Source organism: Sceloporus undulatus, chromosome 4 (assembly GCF_019175285.1).
Source record: "Sceloporus undulatus isolate JIND9_A2432 ecotype Alabama chromosome 4, SceUnd_v1.1, whole genome shotgun sequence".
NCBI lineage: Eukaryota > Metazoa > Chordata > Lepidosauria > Squamata > Phrynosomatidae > Sceloporus > Sceloporus undulatus.
The window spans coordinates 236,877,706-236,885,561 of NC_056525.1; the positions used below are offsets into that span (position 1 = coordinate 236,877,706).

At 41.1% G+C, this 7,856-nt stretch overlaps 1 long non-coding RNA gene across 1 annotated transcript in view; it reads right to left on the bottom strand.

Moving 5' to 3' along the window:
• Positions 1-3,492: 3,492 nt before the first annotated feature.
• LOC121928858 overlaps positions 3,493-7,856 on the bottom strand; it is an 11,091-nt gene continuing 6,727 nt past the window's right edge. The window contains exon 3 of the long non-coding RNA XR_006103585.1: positions 3,493-3,789. This is a non-coding gene — a long non-coding RNA (uncharacterized LOC121928858). The remainder of the gene's footprint in view (positions 3,790-7,856) is intronic.

Below are 7,856 nucleotides of genomic sequence, written 5' to 3' on the forward strand. Positions count from 1 at the left end.
TTTTTGTAATAACAGTTACACACACACACATTCAGCTTTAATTCAAAACAAAAATGGCCTACTCTACAGGGTGGTTGTGAGGATTGCAGAGATAATATACTTTGCTCAATAGTTTGAAAGCCTAGGCTAGCCTTTCCTAGGCTGGTGCTTCCAAAATGTATTGGTCTGTAGTTCCCACCATCCCTGGCCAGCTTGACCATATTGGGTGAGGGTGACGGAAGCTGTAGTTTGAAGGATGGGAACGGCACCAGCTTGAGGAAGGCTGGTGTAGGAAATGCACTGTAGAAATACTCCAGATGTTGTTATAAGAAGTCCCATAGCTTGTGACTTGCCCATTATTATTTTTTCCAAATAGTAACTTGACTCTTTCTTTCCATAGTGCACAAATTCATAGGTCTGCTGTATTTTGGGTTTCCAAATTAGTAATGTTAGTCTCCTAGCAACTATGAAAAAAAATCCAACAAACCAATGCTGTCCCCACCACCTTGTCTTATTACAGCGGCAAAGAGAGGACAGAGAGCAGATGTTCATTACTTCTTGTAAACCAGCTGCAACAAGCTCATAACAACGACACATAAAAGAACTACTTTTAGGAATTTTGATGACCATCATGCTTCTAGCTCACATAGACAAGCTAATGATCAGCCAACTTTGGATCTTCAGACACAAATGCTCTAAAAGACACAACAAAATTCCAACCACAACCTGGAATAAAAAAGAGCCAGGGAGAGCTTCAGCCACCTTCCCCATACATTAGTTGTGGTGGCAGCCATGTCAATGGGTTGGTGGATCCACTTCTGGTTTTACTCCAGATCCAAGAAGCTGGATCCTAGCCCCAAAATAGATTCAGCACAGTGGATAGCTCCTTGTATGTTTGGAATGAAACTTGCAGTGGATTCTCCACAGCTCTGACATGGAAGTCAGCATTTGCTACTGCTTGACTATGGAACACAGTCTCGCTCTCAAGGATCTCCAGACCTACTAAAATGAATCCTTGTTCCCTGATTTGACTTTTGACTGATCAGTACTTCCCTCTTATTTGAATTATTATTTTTTTCTTTTTAGATTTGGCTGGGTGGGAAATTCTGCCAACAGGTAGCCTGGTAAACTATGAAGTGGTCTGGAGGGGCCCACCCAGGATCTCTCTTTGCAGCAAGAAACTTTGTCTTCCAAAACCCTTCAGCCATTGGCTTTGTCTCCACAGCACCAGTCTCACCACTTGATACTGATGCCTGCATCTGCAGTACCAATTGTCACATAGAATTTGTCTTCCAAAACAGTACTCTTGTCATTTTTAACCTGTCTTGGCCATTTAATGCCACTTGTGTGTTTGGAAGCACTGATTGCTATTTCCTTTTCTACCCTGCTTTTTTCTGAAAGACACATTCTCTCATTGGAGTTTATCAGACGCCAGTTTTTGGACCCTCAATTCCGCTAAGGAAGTGAAACAAGCGTTGTGAAATGACCGTTTAATGCGATGTCCTACCACATTGCTTGCTTTTCTGTCAATTCCCCAAAACGTTATGTTAGTGCTACAATTGCGCAATAGTTGCGATTTGCGTGATGCGAAACCATGCATAGTGGAACTTTTTACTACAGCAGCGCCTTCCTTTTGTCTTGAACATTTCGCATCAACATATTTGCGCATGCTCCTTGGAGGTTTTGGTGGCATCCTGACCTTTGTGCTTCCGGGGGAGAGAGGGGAGAGGGGAGAAGCCCCTTCCAGTTTCTAGCCTCCTATGTATTCCTTCAGGACAGAGTACGGGGCAGGAGTGGAAGGCTCTTTGGGACTCCTTCAGTTTCTAGCCTGCTAGGTGTTCATGCAGGGCAGAGGAACAGGGCTGGAATGGATGACCCTTTAGGGTCCCTTTAATTTCTAGCCTCCAACGTTTTCCCTCAGGACATAATAAGGGGCTGGAATGGATGACCCTTTGGGGTCCCTTCAATTTCTAGCCTCCTATGTATTCCTTCAGGACAGAGTAGGTGGCTGGAGTGGAAGCCCCTGTGGGGTCCCTTTAATTTCTAGGATCCTACGTGTTCCTGCAGGACTGAAGAAGGGGCTGCACCGAATGGCCCTTGGGGGAATCCCTTGCATACATTAGTTGTACGTACCCCCAACTCCCACCCCCCCTCCCCCAGGGTTATCCTGAAAAAGGAAGGCCACCGGAAGGGAATGGGGTGAAAAAGCAGCTCAGCATCATGGAAACTTTTCAATCAGTAATATTTGCGTCGCTTTGTGTTGCTGCCTACCACACCAAACCATTTCGCAACGTATTCGCAAGGGTAACAAGAGACAAAGGCCTGATTTCCCTTTTTCCCGTAGTGCCCAAAAAGGGGAGGAATTACGCTAAAACTGTGGGAGCGTTGCACAATGGGCTCCCATAGAAATGAATGGCATCTGGAAGAACATCGCGCTATCACATTATTGCGCAATTTTGGTGGTGCAAACATTGCGTGATAGGCAGGGAAAATAGCCAAAAACTCGTGTCTGATAAACTCCATTGATAAGATCAGTGAACAATGTTACTACGTACATAAACTGTTCTGCTCTGCTTGTTAGATTTACCATTGTTAATTTATTGATTTTTGGCCAGACTGATAACCTATCAAGATTACATATACATATCTAGAATTTCCATTTATTTTTTTTAATTTAAAGCATTTATCCTCTGCCCTTTAGCTGGAAAGGTTTTGAAAGCAACTTACAAGATAAGCAGTATGACAGTTCCTGCCCTCAGGCTTACAATCTAAGTTTAAGACATGATATACAAGGAATGAGGAATGAGGAATCATAGAATTTTTGACTTGGAAAAGGCTGCAAGGGTAATCTAGTCCAGCCTTCTGCCATGCAGGAGGAATACACAACTAAAGCACTCCTAATAAGTGGCCATTCCACTTCTGCTTACAGATTTCCAAAGGGGAGTCTATCATCCTCTAAGGCACTCTATTCCACTGTCAAACAAAAGGACCTCCTAGTCCTAAGGGTTAGGTGGAATCCCTTTTCCTGTAATTTGAATCCATTAGTTCATGTTCTAGTCTCCTGTATAGCAGAAAACAAATTTGTTCCATCTTCTACACGACATTCTTTCAGATATTTAAAGATGGCTATCACCTCTCAGTCTTCTCTTCTCCAAGTCAATATCCCTCTTGAACTGTGTTGCCCAGAACTGAAAAAATAATAATTATAAGCTGCTCTGATAGCCTTTAGGGCTGAAGGGTGGGATATAAGTACTCTAATAAAATAAAAATAAATAAATTATTCCTGGTGAGATAGGGCCAAAGCAGAATAGAGTGGTGCTACTATTTCCTGCAATTGGAACACTATACTTCCGTTGATGCAGCCCAGACCTGCACTGGCTTTTTAGCCACTGTTTCACACTGTTGACTTATATCCAAGGGCAGCCATGTTGGCCATATAGCAAAAGTACAATAACATCCAAAATCCACAAAACAGACCCTTATTTTGGCCAGCCAAAATGCATAAAATATATGTTGCAAGCTTTCAAAATTCCACTGGCTTCTTAATCAGGCAAAGACAATAAAAATTATACAGGAGATTAAAAAAATATGGTGATGTTAGTCACAAGCCTGCATTTTGTCAAGATGTGGCTGTTTTCAGTTCAGGTGGTACTGGAGGGAAATTTTGGCCATGTGGGTACTCCAGGACGTGAAAACAATATTTAAGTTTTATTAGCAAGACAAAATGCACCAATGATATAGGAGCCACCAGTGACCATTTCTGCTGTGTTGATCCATATTTCAGCTGTGTTGATGTGCCACCTTGAATCCCTATATAGGGAGAAAGGAAGAATATAAGATGATGATGATGATGATGATGATGATGATGATGATGATGATGATACCAGACCTAGTCATTTCCAACTCCACGGTGAAAGTAATGCTTATTCAAAATGCTCATTCTCTGTGCAAAATACTCTGATTACAGCAGGGAAGTTTCACAGCAATATGAGAAGATTCATTTTGCTTCAGCTACTACAAGGATTGCAGCCACTAGCATCACTAGCAGGCTGCAGGAGGGTATGTATCACACCAGGTGACACTATCAGAGGGGTTGATACCAAAATAGCTGTCTATAAAAATGAAATTTTCAAGGTTTAAGGACTCCCTGTATTTTCAACCAACACTGAAATCATCCCCAAGCAATTGACAATTAGCAGGTCACGTGCCCAGACACTATCTACTTCTCTCTCCCATTCAGCTGCCATCTATGCACCTTTCCCTTTATGGGCAGGAAAAGAAAAAAGATCACCATGAACTGAAGAATTGCAACATGACTGCCAGAGATGGCTGCTGCCCTGCATTAGGGGCAAATGACTAGGGAGCAGGGATGAAGAGCTCCATGAGGGTGAAACCAAGAGTTACCGTACCGGGTGACACCAACCCATTTTTATAGAGAGTCATTTTGGTGTCAACCCCTCTGATGGTGTCACCTGGTGTGATGCATACCCCCCTGCAGCCTGCTAGTGATGCTAGTGGCTGTAATCCTTGTAGTAGCTGAAGTGAAATGAATCACTTTGAATTTAACTGCAACAAAGCTCAAAGGCAACTTGGAAGCCTGGAGGGTAGTAAAAGATACTACTGTCCCTAATAACAACAACAACAACAACAACAACAACAACAACAATAACAACAGAGTTTCAGCCCTGTGAGTCCTTTCTCCAGTATATCACTGTATAAAAGGAAAGGGGAACCTTGATCAGTCCCAGTATTGGTCTACACATTTACACAGCTGTCTTAATACAGGAACGAAATGTGGGACCTCTCCCTGTCATTCTTACACCATATTTTGGAAACAGAAGTTGAAAACTTGTGTAGACAGCAAATTATTTGCCCATCATACCCATGACATGTGTACATTCCTATCTATGCAATGGGTGGGTGGGTAGGTGGACCCGATCTGACTCTTTCATCAATCCTATTTTGCTTCCTATCAAATTTTAGTCCTGCCTGCTTATCTCACTTTTATTCCATACAACTTCTAAGGCACGTGTGGGTAACACTTGTGCCACAAGTCACATGCAAAACTGCCTTGCCTATTTTTGTAGGCCCCCCTGCCACCAAAATTCAGCACTATGATGTGAAAAACAGCCATATAACAAGGAGAATTGTACTCTTGGAAGCACAATTCTCCTTTAGAGCAAGGAGCATGACTGCTCTGCACATTATTTTATCAAAAGCAATTCCAAAAAATATGTTCTTTTTAGGGGGGGAAAAGTGTAGGAAGCTTAAGTGTAGGAAGCTACATTTCCAGAGTTGTTTCTACATTATTTCCTCTTTTTATTTCCAAAGTAACATAAAGAAGTATATGCCAGAGGTGAAGTTCATTGCAATAAAATCAACCTGAAGTGAATACCAGAAAGGGAAAACTGATCTGCAAACTTGCCATCCCAAAAATATATTAGGGACTCTCCAGCTGTTGCTGAACTACAGTTCCTATCATCCTTGACTACTGACCACTGATCTTACTGGCCTGGATTGGTGATACCTGGAGTCAGCATCTGGAGAGCGAAAGGTTGATGGTCAATTTCCAGGCACACTTTAAGGTTATAGCTTTAAAAGCCCTCTACAGTTCAGGTCTGGGCCACCTGAAGATACACTTATATCTTTCCATACAACCCTGCCTGAACTTTGAGATCATTGAGGGAGGCACTTCTTTCAGTCCCACCATTTTCACAAGCATGTTTGGTGGGAGCACAGGTCAAAGCATTCTCTGTGGATGCTCCTTCATTCTGTGTTAAGTTACAGAAGAGTAGATGTTGACTGAACATTAGAAGGAATGCCTTGACAGTGAGAGCGGTTTGGCAATAGAACCAATTGCTTTGAGGGGTGATGGGATCTCCTTCTCTGAAGTTCGTCAAAAAGAGGCTTTTCGATTCTAGCAGGTGTTTGGGAACTGGTTCTTTTATATAATGGGCTTTATGTTTTAGTTTTGTACTTTTTTCCATCTGTTTCTAAACTTTTTTATAGCGTTGTCATTTATTTATATAGCACCATCAAATCTACAATGCTTGAACTTTTATATTTGCCAGGGTTAGTTTGGGTTTTTAGCTGTACTGTGTTTTTAAACGGTTGACTCGAGGCTGGTTAACATCAGACAACAAAAGTTGCCTTGAAACCTGTGCTGGGAGAAAGGCAGGATAGTAAGTAAGTAAGTAAATAAATAAATAAATTTCATAGACAGTTTAATATTGTTTTAATCATTTCTTTTGTATATTTTTAGCTATATGTGTTTTTCTTGGATCTCTTTTTATTCTGTAAGCCACTTTGTGCCCCCCTTTTGGGGGGAAAGGCAGGATATATATAAAATAGTTGATTGATGGATTGATTGATTGATTGATTGATTGATTACCCACCTCTGTTTATATCATTTCCCTTCTACATCCCAACAGGAGAACAGTGGATTTTCCAGGGGTGTTTTTTTACACAACCTAAAGTTTTTTGTTCTTTTTCTTTTTAAAAAATTCTAGCCATTCCATCCTCAACACTGTCTTGATCATCTTTAATTGGGTTGCATTATTCATACATAATAATATACTGGTTAGAACCACACTTGCCAAAGAAACAAACTATCCTCTTTCTCAGTCTCCCCTTCCTCTACTACCTTATTTCTCAGTCTGCACTGCTAGGCGTGACGTTCCCTTTTGCCATTTGCATCCCCAATGCTCACATTTTATGAGAGTTGCCATAAAGTGGAAAACGCCGAGTGACAGCTCCTAGATTGGAGACACAAGCAGCCCTCCATGGGCCTGTTTATATCTTTTTCCCCTCTTTTTTTTTTTTAGAAAAAAAAAGAAAAAAGAAAAAGCCGTGAAGCCATAATACACATAAAACTCTAATGTGCCTCCAAAATTACCTCATCTTTTATTTAGAGGTTATTCCGCCCTTGTCTTTCTTTATAGCTCTTTATATGACTGAAATGGGGAAGATGGACAAAATAGGGCAATTTCTGTTACTATATGGAATTGGGGTTTAACTGTCAAAGTTACACACATGTGTGTGCACACACACATATAAAGAAAATCCTCCCCCTCCCTCCCCCCATTTTTAATCAGTTTCACTGTTGCTGCATTTATTTCTATTTGGTTTAGCAATGGGTTTTTTTTTTTTTTTTTTTACAGTGTTGGGAAAGGAAACTTTAGATCAGAGAGGTCTATGTACCTCATAGCCAAATTTTAGAAGCCTTCTGCAAAATCATCAGTTTGGATCTCTGAAATTAATCAGTACATCTTTCTCTGCAGAAGCCTTTTGGGAAGGAATGGGCAAACAGAGAGAGAGAAGAATATGCCAAGTTGTTGTTGTTGTTGTTGTTGTGTGCCTTCAAGTCATTTCCAGTTTATGGTGACCCCAAGACAAACCTATCAGGGGATTTTTTGGCAAGAGATGTCCAGAGGCAGTTTGCCATTGTCTTCTTCTGAAGATGAGTGTGACTTACCCAAGGTTACCCAGTGTGTTTCATGGCCAAACTAGGAATCAAATCCTAGTCTTCAGAGTCATAGTCCAACATTCAAACCCCGACACTATTCTGGTATCCCTCACATAACAAAGCAGACATGTTCCTGAGCATTATCTCTTTAACAGAGAATTTGGTAAGAGGGGCAAAAATTACATGAAATGAATAGGGGCAGGTTCCTACACCATAAATAATAATAATAATAATAATAATAATAATAATAATATGTTTTATTTATATACCGCTATTCCAAAGATCATAGCGGTGAACAGCAAGTAAGCTAATTAGCAAGTAAGCTAATTTGCCCCCAACAGTCTGGGTACTCATTTTAGCTCCCTCCTCGGAAGGATGCAAGCCTCAGTCGAGCTTGGGCCCTTTTGCTGGT